The following is a 20501-nucleotide window of genomic DNA, read 5'->3' on the forward strand; positions in this document are numbered from 1 at the left end:
TAAAGAAAGAAAAAAAAAATGACCTCAGAAACAGTAATCTTTTTGCGCCACTGCTGGAAGTGCCATTAGGTCACCAGGATACAGCCTCCCTGACAGAAACCCCTCAGGTACAGCCAGCAAATGCTGACACTTTTCTTTCTTCTTTTCTTTTCTTTTCTTTTCTTTTCTTTTCTTTTCTTTTCTTTTCTTTTCTTTTCTTTTCTTTTCTTTTCTTTTCTTTTCTTTTCTTTTCTTTTCTTTTCTTTTCTTTTCTTTTCTTTTCTTTTCTTTTCTTTCCTTTCCTTTCCTCTCCTCTCCTCTCCTCTCCTCTCCTCTCCTCTCCTCTCCTCTCCTCTCCTCTCCTCTCCTCTCCTCTCCTCTCCTCTCCTCTCCTCTCCTCTCCTCTCCTCTCCTCTCCTCTCCTCTCCTCTCCTCTCCTCTCCTCTCCTCTCCTCTCCTCTCCTTTTTTGGCCTTCTTTAAGTCAGGATTGTTATGGATTACAGTGATTTCACAACAATAAGGCGCACCAGATTATAAGGCACACTTTTTTTTGCAGCGAAGATCTGTGCCGCGTGCAACAAAGTAACTAATTAGTAACGGAATCCCATGATTGTGGAGTTTACTGGCAGGTGCTCAATTTGCAAACATTTTTCACAGATTGGTGTAGCCTTTAAATGCAGCCCCAAGCATCCTCCCCATACGCTGGCCCCAGCACTCCCGCCCACCCCCGGCTGGCGAGGTGAGGCTCGGGGTGGCCGTGGCTCGCGGCAGCCACAGCTCACACCTCGGGGTTGCTGCGGTTCAGGGCGGCTCAGGGCCGCCACAGCTCGCAGCGGTTTGGGGCGGCTCAGGGCTGCCTGTAGTTCAGGGTGGCTTGGGGCTGCCCGCAGCTTGGGGCTGTCTGCGGCTCGGGGCGGCTCGGGGCTGCCCACGGCTCGGGGCGGCGTGGGGCTGCCCATGACTTGGGGCGGCTCGGGGCTGCCCACGGCGCGGGGCAGCCCTCTCCCTCCCTCCCTGTGTGGCTCCTGCTGGCTGGGGGCTGCCCGCGGCCTCCCGGTCCCGCCCACCCCACGTGGCTCCTGCTGGCCGGGGGCTGCCCGCTCCTGCCCCATGTCGCGGCTCGGCCGTCCTGTGGCGCCGCCCCCCCCTTGCGGCTCGGCTCACAGCTCGTATCTCCAGGTTGGCAAATTTTGCAACTTAGTACATTATATAAGGTGCACTGGACTATAAGGTGCACTTTCGGGTTCAGATCAAAATTTTAGTTAAAAGGGTGCGCCTTATAGTAATGAAATTACTGTACTCTGCATTTTTAGCTGAGTTTTTTAGTTAGTTTAGTTTTTCAGTTTTTTAGCTGAGAATACAAAAGGCTGCCATCAGAAAAGCGGGTGCCATGTGGGAGCCTTGCTGGTGCCTGGCACTGTGCCCCATCCATGGCTTCCCGCCACTGCCGGCTCCACTCCGCTCCCTTCCTCGGGCACTGATACCTGAGCTGTCCCACAGACCTGAACCGAACCCAAACTCAGCAAGCATAGCTTCTCCGTGTGCACCAACGCACACCGGCCCTCAGCTCCACTCCCTTCCTCGGGCATTGATACAAGAGCTGTCCCACAGAACTGAACCCAGCCTCAGCAACCACAGCTTCTTCATTTTCAATAACACACACTTGGCTTTGATTTGCATTTGGGTCCTTTGTTTCAAAATCTTCTTGTTGTTCTGGCTGCTACAGTAAATTTTAAATGAAAAACCCCCATCCAATACTACAGGGTTCTGAAATGCAGCACTTCTGTCAGAACTAGGACAAACCAGTGACATTACACAACAAAAGCACTATTTTCTCCCTTACCTAGTCAAATATGTTATTTGGGTATGGACTGTCAATCTTTGAACAAATATCTGAGTGTCTTAAGGACATCTAAAACTCTGGCAATATAAAACGTACAACAAAGCAAAGAAAGACTTGCTTCTTACTCATTTTAATTAAAACATTTATTCACTACATACAGATGTTAAGACTTTATTACACTGATGAATATAGATTTTGCTAGTTTTATATGTTGTAATGGAATACATCCAGTGATCAATATGGAACAGAGACCAACCTTAACAATTTTGAAAATAATTTTAATAGTGCAGGTGTTGTGTTAATATAGCTATAATTTCCTTTAATGTTCATATCAATTTGCTCTATTTTTATAGTGTTTTAAACTTGCTTTTCACCTTCTGTGACAATCATATGACCATTTAGAGCCTTCCTTGTATTTGCCATTCTTTGAATAAATGGAGCTTTATGAATTTTTAATCAAAAAACATGGTCCCCTTGGCTATTAAGATGTTTCTGAGAGCTAATGTTAATAAAATAGACCAAAGGACAATACTCTCCTGTTTCTGAAGTGCAGTAAGTTACCTGTAATTGTCCCTTAATTTAGCATGTTTCCTTCTGTTTCAAACTCTTGAAAGATAGAGAGCTTCTAGAGTACCATGATAAGGGGAAAATCAACAAAAAGTAAGAATTTATATAGCAGACAGGCACTAAAGTTAAAAGTGGTAATAACTGTCAATACAAGGTGCATAAACTCTTCAGTCCATGTTCTCAGATATGGTATTTCTGTATCTGTCTTCTTCCATCTACAAAGTGAAACTCTGAACCACAACTCCTTGGCTTTGTTTTGACATAAGTTAAGTATGGGGCTTGCTATTTTTAAAATAGTTGAAGGAGACCCTAAGTTAAATTTGTGCTGACTTGAAGATGGCAGGTCACTTCGCATTTTCCTGCTGTTTGTCTCCTTTCTGTTTTGGGGATGTAAAGCCATGAACAGTTTGATGGATTCAAGAGTCAAAGGCTGTAGTGTAGTTTTGACCTTGCTATTGCTAAAAAGGCAGCAACATCTGCTTCATGTTTCCCCTGTGCAAGCTTTATGGTATTGGTACTGAAAACTGCAGAAGTTCTATTACTAACTCATGTACTTTATTTACCCCAGTTTTCAAACACACTGGTGAGCCAGAAGAGTGGACAAAGAAAAAAAAGAATTGTTGCAAGTATTAAAAAAAAATCAAACCATCACCATTTGTAAAACATGCTCAGAACAATTTGAGCAATTGGCACACTGAGAAAATGGTGAACTTTCACTTCGGTTTTACCCATTACATGAACAAAGGATGCCTGTTAGCTGCATCACAAGCAGCTAAGCAACACCTTGTCCCCTCCACTGAATGGAACAAGGAACAGAACAATCCCATTCTTGAGGAAGAAGTGGGACAGAATAGTACCATCTACAGACATAACAAACATTTTCAGAGAAACTACTCTGTGAGCTCTGCCTCTGAGAAAAAGGTTCAGAACTTCTGAAACTGTTGGAAACTCTGCTGGCAGTTCTTTCTGCCTGGACTGTCCACAGCAGAGCCTTTCCAGCAGAGATGAAGACATTTGTGCCTGTTTACAAGATCAGCTCCAAACAGATAATGCAGCGTAACTCCCTGCCTTTCTTCATCAATCTTCACTACAGCGTTATCGAGTCACCAAATATGTTCTCGCTATAAAAAAAACAAAGTGTAACTTCTCAACATAAGGGAAGTCAATATTCAAGCACAATTTCCCTGTAGACTCTAACACAGAAAGCCTGCATTCCCTACTTACTGCAGCAGCACAACATTTCCATTTCCATGTTGTCTCTTGCTTTCTGAAGCTTGGCGATGTAAATGCACAATGTAACACAACCTCTCCGCACCAATGAACACAGAAGATCAGATGAGAATGATCGGTTGAATATCCAATGGCAGGGGCTGCTGCTAACAAAACACTAACCTTTTTATCTTTGAGATGAAAGAGATTTAAGCAATTGCAGTCCCTAAATATACACATGCAGTACCTCTGCCCAGGCACATTATACTGCTTTATCAAACTCATGTATTTCATTAAATCTACTAAAACATTTGTTTTGCAGTTTGCATAGATCTCTTCCTGCACATCTTCTACAGACATTTCATGGCTGAGTCTGCACATGGATTACTTGCTAGCTTGACAGGAACTCTACATACTGGCTGTAAGAGTACAGCCTGGGTTTGGAGGTATATTTTCCTGCATTAAAAAAATTGACAATTCTGCTATTAAGAAGCTTTTCCTGAGCAATTTAAATTCCAAATAAATACTGACAAGCAGAGAGCTGATAAAACTGGCAGCTCATTATAAAAACACAACTGAAATACAGTAAACATAAAAATCCATGATGAACAGGAATCTGTGATGTCCTTCATTCCCTGCCTCTTTCAACTCTCCCAAGTGTTCTTCATCTTTCCAAGATACATTATCAGATTTCAAACTGGGATAACAGTCCTCTGAAAGGGTTTCATTTGTTGAATCATAATTCTTCCAAACATATTCAGCTGAATTCTCTCACCAGGTATCTACTAAACAAACAGGATGTTGAAAATACTCCTCTAGCAAGTGATCTCATTTTCTTTCAAAAAAGGCTCATGCCCTCTCTCAAACAATTTTTTGAAAGATAATTCTCGACATGTGGGATTAATCATAGCCCAAAGCTTGCTTCTGCCATGTGATTAACTATTTCTACCTGACTCTAAGGACACAGGCCAAAACATTCCAGCCTTGATGCTCCTCCCTGTACCTAAAGCTGTGCAGGATGGAAAAAAGAGAGGGCCTGCATCATTCATACTTCATAAGCCAAAGGCCAAAAAGCAGTATGAGGAGCAATTTTTATGCAATTTGGTCATTTATTTTGTTTAAGAATGGTCCTAGAATTAAATTTCTCTGCATATATCATGTCCCAAGGATGCAATGATTTATGCAGTGCATCAGATGGTATTACAAGGTTCCTCACATCATAAACACAGCTTATAATGCATCTCAAGCATGATATGCATCACTAAAAATTTCACTTGATCAAAGCTATCCTCATGCCTTTTATCATTCAGGCATGTTAGTGAGCTCCCCCAAAAGATTATTGAGGAGTCTAATAGACTAAAAACCTATTCCAACAATTCCTTTACAGTGTTTCAATGAAATGGTGTGAAATTCTGCATCTAAATGATCCTTCCCTTAATAACTCAGGAATAATCACACCCTCTTGCACTTGTGCCAGGCCACTAGGGTAATATAACAAATTAATGAATTTATAATTTCATGAGCGGCTGTAGCAGGAGAGAAATTATCCTTTGGAAAAAAACACATCTGCGTTGTATGAAAGATGTTTGCACTGAAGGGCTTAGACCCTCTTCTTTCAACATGGAGGTGTAAATGAGGAGATTAACATAAAAAATCAGTGTTGTTAGCAAGAAATACCACAAACGGTTGCAATCAACTTCTCTTTGATCTTAAGGTCATTTTCTAACAGAGTACCCATCATCAGTGGAACCATTCAGTTATTCAGAGGATTTCTATCCAGTTAGTTATTTGAATATGACTCTACACCTCTTACGTTCCAGGGAATGAGCAAGTTTTACTCTACCACTTCATGGAAAATGCTTAATGTCCCACCAGAAGTCCTCTCCTCAACAGTCAGCTTAGAATTTCTGCCCTTCCACTAGTTCAGTGCCTTTCCTCCCTTGCCTGAATGCATTAAGGAAGATCTAAGTGAAGATAAAAATTACAATAAATTACAGTAATTTCATGATTACAAGCCACACGGAGTGTAAGCCGCATTTCCAGTGTGTCGGTAACATTGACGTCTTTGTCAATAAAAAAGCCACACCCAATTATTAGCCGCACTTTCGTTCACAGCAAACTTTCCCAAAGTCATCATTTAGTAACAGAATCGCGGGATTGCTGGGGCTTACTGGCAGGTGCCGACCTTGGAAACATTATTTCCAAGTGAAAAAAGACACAGACCATAGCTGCGACAGCATACCCTGCAAGTTTTATTTACAAGCCGAAAAAGACACGAACAATAGTGTGGTCATTTTGCAAGCATTCCCAACGGATCCGCATTGCCTTTAAACAGCCGCAAGCACAGCCTGGCCTGACCTGGCCCGGCCCCTCCTCTCCCCTCCTCTCCCCTGATCCACATGAGCGCAGCCCGGTCCATCCCCTCCCCTGACCCACGCGAGCATGGTCAGCTGCACACCCGCACAAGACTGAAAACACTTTAAAAAGTACAGAGAAATATCACACACTTTTATCAAACTGCCGAGAGAACGTGCCGAGGGAACTCCCCCCGATAACACCCCCTGTCCCTCAGTAAAGCCGTCATCCACAGGCAGGCAATAAGCTGTTCTCTGATTGGTTCATTGTCGGAACAACGGGAAACCATGGATTTCAAACCATTTTTGCTCGGGACAGGACTGGCATGGTACCAGGTAACGGCAGATATCACATTTTTGTTAATGTATTAACTGCCCCGGAGTACTAGCCGCACTTCCGGGTTTCCACCAAAACTTTGGTCAAAATGGTGCGGCTTGTAATCGTGAAATTACTGTACATCAAATTCTTAAACCTGAACTTTGTATTCTTAAACTATTTCATTTTCTCCCTACCATGATTTCCATCAACTTCTTATTTTAAATAACCAAATTATTTCCCCAAGAATAAAATGTTTAGCAATGCCCAGCAAGAGTTCCTTTGCCCTCGTCCAGGCTGCTATCAGACTACTTCTTGGTCTTCACACTTCCTTTATTCTGTAACAGACCTTGCATTTCGAGTACTTCAGTACTCTTTTTGTGTCCTGCTTTAAAGATCAAACTACAAATTTGTTGTATCCTGTAAAACGAGTTCTTGCCACAAACCCAATATGATGTTTCCTTTTGCCAGTTACATTTCTAATTCTTTAGTTGTGTAATTTGCCCAGACCATTATCTTGTATTGACATAGCTGGTGATCTGCACAATGCAAAAAACATTCTATTACTGCAAAATATTCAATAAGCAAGCTTTGCTACATTGAATTTTACACAGTCTGCTTGAGCAAAGTCAAACCTGCATTTCCAGTTATTTCCTACATCAGTTGGTGTGATTAAATTGAAAATATAAATCACTGAATTGTTCAGTCTTGAACTATAAACAAAGTCACTAATAGGCCCTTTTCTGTTAATTTTCTTCCAGTATAGTGGGCCTGCTTGCCCAGGAACAGATTTGAAAATTACTGTAAAGATTTTAGATTATGTAGAAGATTTTTCTCTGACTCACTAATACTTCATTTCTAGATGACAACCATCTAGAAAGAGTCCACATCCAGGAAGTCTTTTTGCTGAGTTCTTTGAAAGCATCCAGTAAAAGAAGTCCTTGCAAACCCTCTGCAGTCTGCTTCTTCTGCATGTCCCTATTAGAGATTTCTAGAGTCTTATGAGAGAGGGGAGCTACAACAGCCTCTTATGATCACTACCTACACTAATACACTTCTCAGCTATTTCATGTGGGATTGTTGCCATTGGTATTGGAAATCTGAAAAGAGAAAATTTCCAGTTCAGTAACTAATGAAGTGTAAAAAGAAATCCAATGAACATCATTATGCATAGCCTTACCTGAAAAGACAGGACAAAAAGCCCACAGGTATTGGATGCTAACCAGTGATCCAAACCCTGGGAAATCCAAACCAAGGATACACACTACAGTGCAACTTTCACATAGGTCTCAAGGAGTCACAGGTCTCAAGGTGCTGCAGTGAATTTTCCTTCCAAAAGAAATGGTAGCAGCCTGCTCACTGCTGACAGTGGTTTTCAGTACTTTATTGCTGTATTTCTTCAGCTTCTCAAGTCTTCATTTGTTTGTAAAGGTATTTCCTTTTGGGAAGCTTCATGAGGTCCATCACAGTGTGATCCCCCAGTGGCAGCACAGCCACTCCCAGCCCTGCACCTTCTGCACCCTTGCCATGGGGACATTGTGGGCCCTTGCCCAGGCCATTAATGGAGGCACTTCATTAATGACAGTGCTGGCCCCACAGTCTGGGCTGTACTGTCTGTCTGATCCATTCTCTGCGTGCTGCTCCCCAGAAGTAGCTCAAGTTTAAATGGCACCACCTGAGAAATCATGCAGTCAAGAGGACAGCTGAGACTTTCCTGGATGTACAGGAGTGCTGTGGCACAGGCTGAAATGATACATAGCCAGACTCCATTTCTCTGGGGCAGCTTTCCACTGCCTTCAACATGAAACAGTGCTTTTTATCTTCCTGAAACCTTCAGCCTGCATATTCAGCTGCAGTCTAGGCAGGAGGAGTGATAACATCAGTCTTTCTTATCACATGACATTGATTCATCCCCAGTGCTCTGCGGGACACACAAACCCAACGTAAAACATCATGAAAAATCATGCAATTTAAAATAATTTTATCACAATGAAAGCATTTCAGAGGGGTATTTATATCTCATTAAACAACAAACTGCTGGGGAAGATAAGCTCCTTTCAGCTGCGGGAAGTAAGCAATTGCAAGAAATGTGGCTACACACCTAGTGAAGGATTACTAAAACCAGCCTTCCTTCTAAACCAGACACTGTTTCACCTGGGACTGTTTAAACAGCCTACAAATCAGCTGTACAAGCTTTCTCCCAGCTCCAGTGATTAGATGGATTTTCTCCAATTATCTGTTAAAATTTAAGGTAACAAATGTCCCAGAGTACTTCTCTTTCTCAAAATCACTCCTAAAGCAGATTGAAGGATGACAGATGCACTTTATGGTAATTTTCAAATTCTTCCAGCCTGAGTAGAGGCTTTAAAAAGCTTTCTCTGAAATGATAACAAAACCACAGATAGGAGACCTCGATTTCTCGATTTCTCTTTTAAAAGGTAGCTTCTGTGTATTTTTTCTTATGGTGGAAGTGTTAGCTTGGCATAAAAACACTGTTAAGAGCCCAAGTATTTGCACTGGAATATAGGAATGCTTTCCTTTTTGCCTTCTTCCTTTTCACCACTGTTCACAGAAAAGGAGGATAAAACCTGACCAAATCTGATGTCAGTATTGTCAAAAAGTCTCTTTCTGAAATATTCTGACCTGTAATTACCCAAAAATTTATAATTTCCTTTATTTTGTTTTTGAAGTGTTTGCACTCTCACTATCTTTGGTCATCGAAGTCTATGAGCTCCAGAACTGTTTACAGCAGAATCATTTGCTTTCAAAGTACACAACCCTACTATAAATTATCTCACAAGTACCCAAACTAGCCTCAGTCAATAGGACTACAGAAATTTTTATGTTACTTTGAGACAGTTGCATGATGAGATGCAGTACAACTCAATGATGACAGTCACTGAAGGGGAAAATAGCATCTCTCACAAAAGATGAGGTCCTGGAAGGATTTATTACCCAGGTGTTTGTGCAAGAAAGCCCAGCAGTTCAGTAATGAGTTCAGCAGACACTAATTTGTCTTGTGCTTGTGCTAGTCCTTCCAAATGAAGCAAGGCAGGAACACCTGTCGGATTAAGGTATGAAATGAGATACAGATATTTTTCCACTGTCTGAAACTGGCAGACCTCCCCTTTAACTAAAGTACATACACAACCACTACAGATACCTGGAGACCTGCGAGGCACAGACCCCACACACATCCTGAGCTCTTCTACAGCCTAAACATAAAGAACAATGAATCATTTGAGCAAATTCTTCAGGATTAAGTTAATCTCTCTGGAGATTACTCTGCAAACAGCAAGAGACCAATGCAGCTTCTTCAAAGCACAGTGAGAAGAGAACATGTTTGTATCACTGAGTGATGTAAAGAATGATGCCCTGGAATAAAACCTGGGCTGAACGTCCCCCATCTAAATTGATTCTTGTATGATCTGACATACCATTGCTTTTGAGAAGCCAAATATAATGTATTTATGAATCAGATGTCTTCAACATTACAGTGTTGTCAGCAATCCTGCCTGATGTTTAATATTTCATAGGACAGTATTTTCAGAGAGCCACTCCCTGGTGAGAAACCTCAGAGGAGACATCTGGGGCTGCTGATGTCAATGTCCACCATGCTGTGCTCTAGAGGAACACTGGAGTTCTGTGTAACACGGGCCATTCTGTGTAATTCTGGCTACAGAATGCAAACTGGATTCAACAGAATTTGGAACACATTGACTTTTGATGGAGCTGGATCAAATCTCATTGTAAGAGCACTGAGCATTTTCCTCTCTCCCATGGAAAAATCCTTCCCTGTTCAGACCAAAGGGAGTCTGGCACCTTCTTTGAAGGGATCACACTGTCAACATTAATAGGTGTCAGGTCAACCACATTTCTCTTTAATGCAGTATTGGTAAATGAAACATCTGTGTTTCATTTCACATCCCCACAGATTAGCCGTTAATGTATCAAAAAGGATTAGGCTGTGAATCAATAGTTAGATCTCAACCACCCTAATGCTGTTCCCTCAAAACAAACCCAAAAACCCGAAGCAAACTCGGCCAACAAAGTGGAACAGAAAGCAAGGATAGTGTTTGCCTGCAGTGAGCTCTCAGGCACACTCTTCCTCTCACAGCCCAGTTACTTGTCTGTGGATTACCACTAAGGGCAGAAATTCAGCTCTTGCTCTTCCTGGCATCAGACCAGATCACAACATCAGAAATTAAAACTTCTTTTGCTCAGCTAATACCCTCACAATAATAAGCTACAGAATGAAAAGGGAGAAGCCTGTTGACCTGCAGTTTTTCCTGACATAAACTGGTGTTGATCCAGCTATTGCAGTTTAATGCAGTTCTACACTAACCTACAGATATTGCAAGAAGAAAGAACTTCCTCTTGTGTAAATAAATTCTGACACAGTTGTAAATCTGATACAGAGACCTGCCAAGTGAGTTTTCCAATACCTTTAGAGGAAGAAGTTCAAAGATACCTTATGGGCTCATGTCAGGTCAGAAATGCAGCTGGTGAAATGAAGGAAGGCATTGAAATTATTTTAATTCCTATCCTGTAATTTAGGAAAATTGGTAAGTATCTTTTCAGCCTTCAAAGATAGTAGAAACATTATTTCATCAGCTCTCTATTAAAAATTAAGGTTTTTTTAGAGAGTTTCCTTCAGTTTTGTGGAAACATGAAAGCTGTTTTGGTACAGTTCCTTTTGGCACACAGCCCTAATTGTGCATTTATGCTGGCCAACCATTGATTTGTTCCTATGGCCACACAACATAACTTCCATAACTTAATCTAAAGATCTCACCTGAGACCAATTTTCTCTTTGGTAACTTGTTTCCATTTATATCCATTTTCTGTTTAAAAGACAGTATTTATTAAATGCCTATGGTTATTAATGCCCTGTATTATGTTGAACTACACTATACTGCATCTATTTTATATGTACATCCACCCCCACACACTATACTATGTTTTTTTCCCTTTTCCCTACAAAAATATCACAGATCAGTTAATTTTCACATCTATGTTTCTTTACTATTCTGTTAAATCCTTGAAAGCTGCAGACTTGTTAATAGGTGCTACATGGATATTCATAGCAACTGATATCAAAGCCACCAGGTCACATGAATACTTACTTAAGATCACACTGTTTGTCACCGAGATAAAATGCCTTGTTGATGTTATTCATAAAATCAATTAATTTTAATTTTCTGGCATCTGTTTCAGTTCTCCTCACCTATTAGTGACTAGCATTCATGGCTATAGGGGGAAATTACTGAAAAAAAGATGTGTTTCATCTCCAGCTAGAGCTAAGCAGCTGATAAAATTTTCAGAGGTGCAGTGGTTGCTAAAAGATTTGAAAGTTAGACAAATTCAGCACTGGAAATCCCTGTGACACGTGAATGGCAGCATTTGCAGGATCCCATATGCTCCATATACACAGCACAAAGTTACAGCCCCAGTCAAAAGATCTGGGAACACCCTCAAATTCTTGATCATATCCACAAACGCACCACAGATTACAGTCCAGGTAAACTTTCTGGCATTGCAGTGTCAGAGCCCCTACAGAGCTCTGGTTCAACCTCCTCCAGTGTGGTACTGCAATAGTCAGGCTTCCTCTGGGCAATTCCACTGAAGCCACTGGGAAGTCCAGTCAGAACTCACGCTCTGGAATACCCTGAGGAGAACAAACATGATGGGAAAGTTAAGTATGATCTCCTGAAGTGTAAATGACATGAGCCTTAAAAAGATGCCGTTCCATTTGTCCTGGGTCTCAGGGAGTGAGGCAGCTGGGAAGCACAGGCAGCAGGAAACTGACTCTGCTGATTAGTGCCAAGCAGAAGTCAGAGTAAGGAGGAACGCTCAGCCACTCACATGCACATGGACCAGCAGCTATGAAGGAGGTGACAAAAGACTCCTACAGCAAATCCCTGGGAATCTCCAAACTGAGGAACACATTTAGATTCCAAGGGGAGAGCAGATTACCTCAGAGGCTGTGTTTAAAGAACAGTACATCTTTATAATTGCAGGAAAGAGGAAGACTCTTGTGGAAGGAATAGTGAATAGTGAATAAATATGGCAAAGATGGATATTGGACCAAAAGCCAGAGGAGTAATGTAAACCCAGAGAACTACAACCTAGCTTGGACAGGATATGAACAATGGTGAAGTCTTTGTGGAAAAGGCAGACTGCCTTTGATAGATATTAAGGAAAATAAGAATGGAAATTCATGGTGTATCAGCAGGGCCCAATACAGCTAATAGTGAACAAATTAATAAAGGTATGGCTGAGGCAGTGATTATCTGTAAAGATCCTCAGTAAATAAGGGAGTTGATTCTAGTGATAATATCCCAAAAGATACTACAAGGATTTCAGAAATACCTTGCCTGTGCCAAAATTTTGTTTTCTTGGGAAGATTCAGAAGGTAGAAGGAGAACATTTCTATTCTGCTTTTTAAAGAGAGAGATGCTGCACTAAATCCTGTGCCTGAGGCTAACCACAGACAACTCCAAGGCTGACAAAAAGGTTTTATGATGACTCCTGCTCCTGGTCTCTGAGGACAGGCCTGATTTCAGGAAACAATCAGGCAGGGATGGGCTTTGCACATGGCTAGCTCCAAGCAGTGATTGCAAAGAGGTGAGATTCCAGTCAGTAGTGAACTGATGAGAACTGCAGAGCAGCACTGCTCAGCATCAGGGCCAGCCAGGGTCACGCAACACTCTGCTCCTGCCCAGGGCCCCTGTCCTGCAGTGAGAGCTCTGTGCTGGGGCACTTCAGAGGCACCTCCTGCACCTGCTGGGCACCACAGCACTACCACCAGGACCGTGGGCACCACTGGCATGCACACTGCCTGGAGCATCTGAACCTGCTGCCAACTCCTGCAGAACACACAACACTCAGGCTCCTCACTGTGTGTCTGCCATCACTTCCATCAGCTCCTCTTGGAAACAAGGTGCTTGTGCTAAACTGCCACAAGCAGGTCAGAGGCAGATGGTGAAGAAATAGAACCATGTGAAAGACACTGTGACCCAGGAGAGGAGCCAGCTGCTCAATCCCAGCCAGCTGCTCAATCCCAGCCAGCCACTGGCAGAGCTGTGCTGCTCTCCTCTGCACAGGGGAGGTCTGTCAGAGGCACAGCAGGAGAAGCAGCTCCCCCCAGGCAGCTCCACTCAGTCAGGCAGAGCAGCATTCGTGGGTACAGCGGCAGTGCAGCCCCTTCCCTTGGCTGCTGAGCACAAAACCAGGGCTGGAGACAGGGTCCTCACCTGGCCTGCAGGTACTGCAAAGCCTAAACTGGGTACCTTTCCATCTGATACTTAACAGTGAAAATACCCCACTGAAACTTCAACCACAATATGTGTATGGCAAAGTACCTGTGGTGACTGTGTGTGAAGAAATGAATCATTTGTCACTACAACTTAAAATACTTCAAATACTCCAAGTAAGCAGTAGTTAGTTATACTACCCATAATACTCCATTGTGTTTTCCTCTGGATTCTGAGCATAGGTGCTGCCATAGAAAACATCTGAAAGCAGACTCTTCTTTTTAGTAACAGCACAGAAATGTTAAGCTGAAAGAACAGACTAAGGAGGATGGCAGTGTAAACAGTAAGTGCTAGGAAAAAAAAAGGGCTAACATTACAAATACTAATTGGATTTTTCAAGAATAAATTACTTTTGCACTTCAAGTTTAGGTTTCAATTTATTTTGGGATGTACAGAGACTACAAAAGGTGAAGTGATTTATAGAACACATATACACAGAATGTAGAGCAATGAGAACCTGTGGCGAGTTATGCAAGTGTAAAGACCACCACAAAGTCATGGATTTCACACCAGGAGAGTGCTGCCCAATCCAGCTCAAACCTCGTATTTCACACAAACTTCAGTGGACTCTTTGTTCCAGAGGCAAAGCTGAAGAGGAGGGATGGTTTGCTGAAGGGAGCTATCAGCTGGGAGTGCCACAGCAGGTCACAAACACTGGAGGAAAGAGAAGAACAGAAGAAGTGACCACCAAGGAACAACCATTCTAATGGCCTTCCTGGAACTGTAAGGGAATTCTGGGGTTTCATTTGTAACTTAATGGAAAGCACTACTGGGAGGAGGGAATACCATTTTTATTTATACACAAGTCATCAGTTTTTAAAGTGTTGCTGTACCTACCTGTTATTTAATCTTCCAGTAAAACCATTAATATAATTTTCTACTGCTTTTCATAAGGTGCATTTTTATGCAAGACATCATGATTCTTTTAGAGCCATGTAGAGCTAAAAATTTCAGTTTTATCCAGAAAAAAATATAAATCTGATCATTATCAAGTCAGCTTGATTTTAATTACCTTATTCAAATGAATTTCTCTTCAATGATCATTAGAATATACTGTCTGCAAGGGCCAAAGCTTCCCTGGCATCCATTTCGGAAGCTTAGTGTAACTTGTGGGACTTTGGTCACAGCTACTAAAAAAGACCTGGAACACATTTGAAATAAAATTACATACCCAGGCAGAGGCAAAATGGATCCCCTGATCTAACAATTCCCTTCCACACAGATGCAGGAAAGAACAATTACAGGGACAGATTTGATTTTAGACCATATCATACCTGCCCAGTACATTTGTTTAAAGGTTGCTCAGTTGCTGACAGCTCAGTGTTACTGAGTTAAGCTTTTTTAAAGCTGCATTTCAATGAGTACCATTCTCTCAGCAGCTCAGAGAACCCAGACTACAGCCCTGCTACGTCAGCTGTGTGACACACATGAGCATTTCCTAAGCCTGGCACAACGTTAAGAGGGTTGTTTTATACTCCTTTTTAAAAATTACTACTTTACCAAGTAGGTATTTCATTTTATTAAAACATGAGGATTTTATATATGACAGATCTTTTTACATATGGAAGTTTATAAATATTCTTCTCAGATTTGCTGTTTTCTCTGTAAGTTTTACCCCACAGAGTTAAAAATTATCCACTGCAGTCCCACTTATTAGCTTAGAAGAAACAAGATTATAGATTACAGTAATTTCATGATTATAAGCCGCACCATTTTGACTAAAATTATGGTCCCAACCCGGAAGTGCGGCTTACACTCAGGAGCAGCCAATATATGAACAAAGTTTGGAAATTTCCCAACCTGGAAGTGCGAGATGCAGGCTGAGCTGAGCTTGCAAATTGAGCACCTGCCAGTAAAACCCGTGATTGTGCTATTGTTACAAATTAGTTACTCTGTTGCGTGGCAGGGGAAGGCGGGCTCCGTGCCAGCAGCACGGGGGGGTGGGGGAGGTGAGGGGCTCCCTCCTGCTGGCCCCACGGCGGAGGGGGAAGGTGGGGGGCTCCGTCCCACCAGCCCCATGGCATGGGGGCTAGGCGAGGGCTCCTGCCAGCACCATGGGCAGAGCGGAGCTCGCGAATTGAGCACCTGCCAGTAAAACTCGCAATTGTGTGATTGTTACAAATTGGTTACTTTGCTGTGAATGAAAGTGCGGCTTACAATCTGGTGCAGCTTATAATTGTGAAATTACTGTAATTTATCTGAATTAGGGAAAGAGTCCCTTTATTAGGACACTATGTGATGCATTTGAAGACAGTTAGTGCCACCTACCCTGAAATTCTGTTATTTTGCATAAACGTGGCGTTCAACTGCAGGTTATGTGAGGTGCTCCATTTTATGCTTTTCTTGCATCCAAAGATTTGGTAACTTTTTTTGTTACACTGGATTTGGTAACTTTTACAGTTTTCTGCACACTCAATATTCTTTGCTTAACAAACCTTCACAGTTTATCTGTGTAGAAAAATGCATCATTGCAGCTGGTGCTGGCTCATCCCTGAATAAATGACCATTTCTTCTTGAAAGAATTGTTCTTATTCCAGAGCCAGAGTGAATGCCATTTTTTATTGGTTATATTGCTGCTGATCCCATTCAAAGAATACAAAGAAGAAAATCTGTCTCCATTCCTACACAATTAAGACAGATCAGGGAGAGCAAGGAAGTATAATTCCCAAAAGTGACATTTCTATTCCACTCTTCTACTCTAAATGAAGCCAAAAGAGCAGAGAAACAAAGCTTTTGGAAAGTGAGGAGTCCAGACACTCATGAACTCTAAACTCATTTCTAAGTGCAGAAGTTAATTCATGGTGTGGGGGGAAACATTTTCTCCACATGAATGTTGCTCTCCTGTTCCCCTAGGACTCTAACAACAGGAGGTTGTTTCCAGCCATGATTCACCAGCAGCAAGCAAGAATTCCAAATATCATTAAGTATAACTTTTAGAGCAATCAATCTCCAGCCAAACAGCAGTATCATTTTCAACCTGTTGGGTTTGGCACCCTAAAAAAAAGCAGTTATCTCATATTCACATGTCATATCTGAATAGATCCAACCTTCATTTAAGCAATCAGACTGTTTGCAGTACGAAACCAACTGTGCAGACTCAAGTCATGTCTAATGGTTTTTTAGAAGACTTTGCACACCTTCACTGGTTGGTTTCTCTATAGTCTACAGCCAAGAGTAATTAATTCCATCAATTACTGCATTAAATACTCTACCAGAAGGACAACATTTTCATTTTACAGGAACAGTGCGCATATGAGTTGGGAAAATCGGAAGCACACAGGAAGCCAAGGAGGATTGCTACCAACGCTAGGACTGTGGTCATCTTCTTGTCATGAAGAACCTCAGTAACCCCCCCAGTGACAGGCTGAAGACAGTCCTCTCTAGAGCAGCAAATATTATTTCCAGTCTGCAGAACATGGACAGTTTTGCAGAGCAAGGAACAACATTTGCACTATTTTTATTTTATAGGCTTAGCTTCTTTCCATCTTGAAAGATTAAACTTGACTATGACATGTACAAGTGGCAAGTGCATTTTCAGTGCTCCTCACAAAGGTCACAAAGGAGTGTTAAACGTGGGTAACTGTTAGAACATACAAGCACTACTGGAACATACACAGAGGAAGATTTACCTTTATTAACAAGCACATGGAAAAAGGCTGAATTGATGACTACAAGATTAGACATGGTGGGGGTTCTGGCAAAGCAGCTGTCAAGTTATGTCACAAACTATACATTGGATGCAGATTTCATGAACAACTGCACAGTTTATGGTATGAGATAATGACGTATATGAATGAACAATTATTTAATATTAAGCTGATATAACTTGACTTCCTAATGTTCAACACAGTATTTTTAGTCTAAGAAATACCTTTTCTTAGTTACTGAAGCAGCAGACTCCCAGTCTGCAGCAGTGGACTCCCTTTAGCCAGGACTTATGCAGAATACATTCTCCTTTATTTTTTACTCCTCCAGACTGTTATTTTTTCCTACCTGCATTTGTCAGTGAACTGTCTACCATCCAATTAAAAATTTCAATGTGCTCCTCCTCCTAGAATTACACTCAAATCCAGGTATTGCATTTTTCTAGGAGCTGCACCTCTTGCAAGGTATTGCTCACATCTCAAGGTGTGCAGACCTCCTACTACCAGCTCCTGAAGTACCTTCCTTCCCTTAAAAATTTGTTCAAGGACATGGGAGCTGCTGAGGACCAGCTACCTCCCCTAAGTAATGTCAAATGACCCAGAATTTCTAACCCTGATAGTGCACTCAGGCTCTGCTCCTGTTACAAATATTACTGTCTCTGCAAGGCAAACGGGGTTGCTTTCTAAAGCCCTGTCCATGTGTCTTGGTTTACAATACAGGATGTGATAAAAGGTATCTATTCTATCACCATCTGTTGAGGGTGGGGGCAGTGATTCTTATCTCCATGGAAAATATTCTGCTAATGGGTCATCCATTAAAACCAAGTAAAGCATTGTTCTTTAACTTTCCACAGCCCATCCTTCCTCCAGCCAGTCATTTTCTGCTAATGGCCATTGAGTCCCACTGTGTGACTGATAAAATTACTTCATCCCATTGGAAGTTGCTCCAGCCAAGAGTAAGAGCCCAACATTTCTTACCAAGATAAAACAGAGGTTTTGGGACACTAAGGGAGCCCTTTTCCCACTGAATCCTAGAGGAAAACTGGATTTCTCCACATCACCACTGGAGCTCCGGGGGGAAACTGCACCTTCTACAGGAGCACTGCTCCAACTGAATCACATCTGTAACTGCAAGAGGACTGCAGCCATCATCTAATGGGACTGCTACCAACTCCCTGCCTGACGGGGTGTCAGGTTGTACTCTGACTTTGTCAGTGTTTGGGATTTGTTCCTTTGTAGTACTGTATTTTCTATTTTAATTTCACTGGTAAAGAACTGTTATTCCTAATTCCCATATCTTTGCCCCTTGAGAAGCCCCTTGATTTCAAAATCATAATAATTTGGAGGGAGGGGGTTTACATTCTCGATTTCAAAGAGAGGATCCTGCCTTTTTTAGCAGACACCTGTCCTCCAAACTAGAACACCATGTCACAGCTCTGCAGGCAATCCTGGAATCTTCCTTCCCTCCCCCGGCACAGGCAGAGGCAGCTGCACAGGCACAGCTGAGTCTGAGCAGCCATTCCCCTGCACTTCCATGCTGCTGCAAGAAAAACACTTCACTGTTAAAAGTTACGGTGCAGGCCATATCCAAGGGGGTAATGTGGGACCTAACATTGACAGGAACTGCAACTGAAATACTGGATCTGAAATCCCTGGGAGGAGAGGATTCCTCACACGTCTTTATCCATTAATTACAGCTCTAACTAGTGCTTTTAGCAACTCCTGCTGCCTCACGTTCCAGGGAGGCCTTTGGGAGCCAGAAATCCACAGCTGGAAGAGGATGCTGGGGCACTCACTCCTTCCACTCACTCACATGAACTGCATGAAAAAAAAATTAAAATAAATGCAGTCTGACACTTTCTCATGCCACAGGATTTCTGTGCCTGTCACAGGGGGATATTTTAGAGGAGGAGTCCCAGCACTGTGCTCCCACTCCCAGTTACACTGTCCCAGACCTGATGTAATACACTGACCACGGGGCATTTTTTCATGCTTGGATGTGGCTTTTAAAAAAACTTCATACTATCATCAAAAAATAAAGCAAGCTGCTGGCTCCACCATACCCCAAGCTCCACTTCCAAAAGCAGTAACTTTTGGAAAAGCAATGCAATAAATTTCCCTGGCCCCAGAAGGGCCTTGTACCTCCCCTTATTACCAAGCACAGCAGCATCAGTTCAAACACTCAGAGTTGTCCAGCTGACCTTGTAACACCCGTAGAACACCTCTCTTTTACTGACAAGCCTTCCCCCAGCTGACAGAATGGTAATTTAGAATAACAGAATTTTCAACCAACAAAAGTACTGAAGAAAGTAAAAAAAGGGTTCTCATTGTGCTGAAAAAACTGATAATAACAAGAACTATTAAGTACAAATTTTCTTACTAGAATAGATGTGACTGGATCTAAAGGAATATTTCACTTTGAGTAACTTTTTCTTTTAGGAGAAGTAGGCTAAAATCCATGCATGCCAGAGAAAGACAACAATACCCGACAGCTGAACCCACAGTCTACACATGGGAAAGTTTTTGAAAATATATCCCCGACAGAGCTGTGGAAGGGAACAAGTATAAATTTAGCCAGTCTTGTGTTTCTCCTAAACAATGGTTGAACACATCTTTGTGATTACTGGTAACAGCACTTTTTTCATTTTAGGGTCAGATTAATACATACCTCCTCAATAAATTGGCATTATTCTTAAAAGCAGTAGCGTGGGAGTCAAAGAATCATTTTTATCAGCCTGGTTTTAATTTCTCAAGTCCAAAACATCTTGTGAACCTATAACATTAGAGAGGCAACTCTGTGTCCATTCACCAGTTTGACATGTTGCAGAGAAAGCACCTGGGTAAATTTCCTAGCTGACACAGGGACAGTGAACACACAAAGCCTCATGGATTTCCAAAAGAGAGTTCGATCCAGAGACAGTTCTGGGCCTTGCCCACAGAAGTAAGTTCAGTCATCAGTGGACATGACATAGATCTCAGTCCCTAAGGTCCCTTCCAACCCAAAGCATTCCATGATTCCATGAATAAGAATATGCAGTTTTGATCCTCACATGTGAGGTAAGTGCATTTAAGCAGGAATGTGCAGTGGAAGAGAGCTGGGGAAGAGAAAGGCTCTGACAGCAGGGCATTCTGTCCCAGAAATCAGAGTACAGTAATTTCACGATTACAAGCCACACTGACTATAAGCCGCATCGCCGGGTGTTGGTAAACATTTCGTTCTTTGTCCATACACAAGCCGCACCCAATTATAAGCTGCTCTGTTGTCCGCAGCG

At 42.2% G+C, this 20501-nt stretch overlaps 1 long non-coding RNA gene across 2 annotated transcripts in view; it reads right to left on the reverse strand.

Annotated features, from left to right (window-relative positions):
• Positions 1 to 9230: 9230 nt before the first annotated feature.
• Positions 9231 to 20501, reverse strand: part of LOC116999777 — a 30995-nt gene continuing 19724 nt past the window's right edge. Inside the window, exons 2-3 of one of the 2 annotated variants that reach the window (XR_004418603.1) lie at positions 14043 to 14239; positions 9231 to 9330 (exon numbers count right to left, since the gene is read on the reverse strand). This is a non-coding gene — a long non-coding RNA (uncharacterized LOC116999777). Of the gene's footprint in view, positions 9331 to 13943; positions 14240 to 20501 lie in introns of those variants that run through there. The other variant, XR_004418602.1, reaches the window with a different exon arrangement.

Source organism: Catharus ustulatus, chromosome 8, assembly GCF_009819885.2.
Source record: "Catharus ustulatus isolate bCatUst1 chromosome 8, bCatUst1.pri.v2, whole genome shotgun sequence".
In the NCBI taxonomy this organism is placed as follows: Eukaryota; Metazoa; Chordata; class Aves; order Passeriformes; family Turdidae; genus Catharus; species Catharus ustulatus.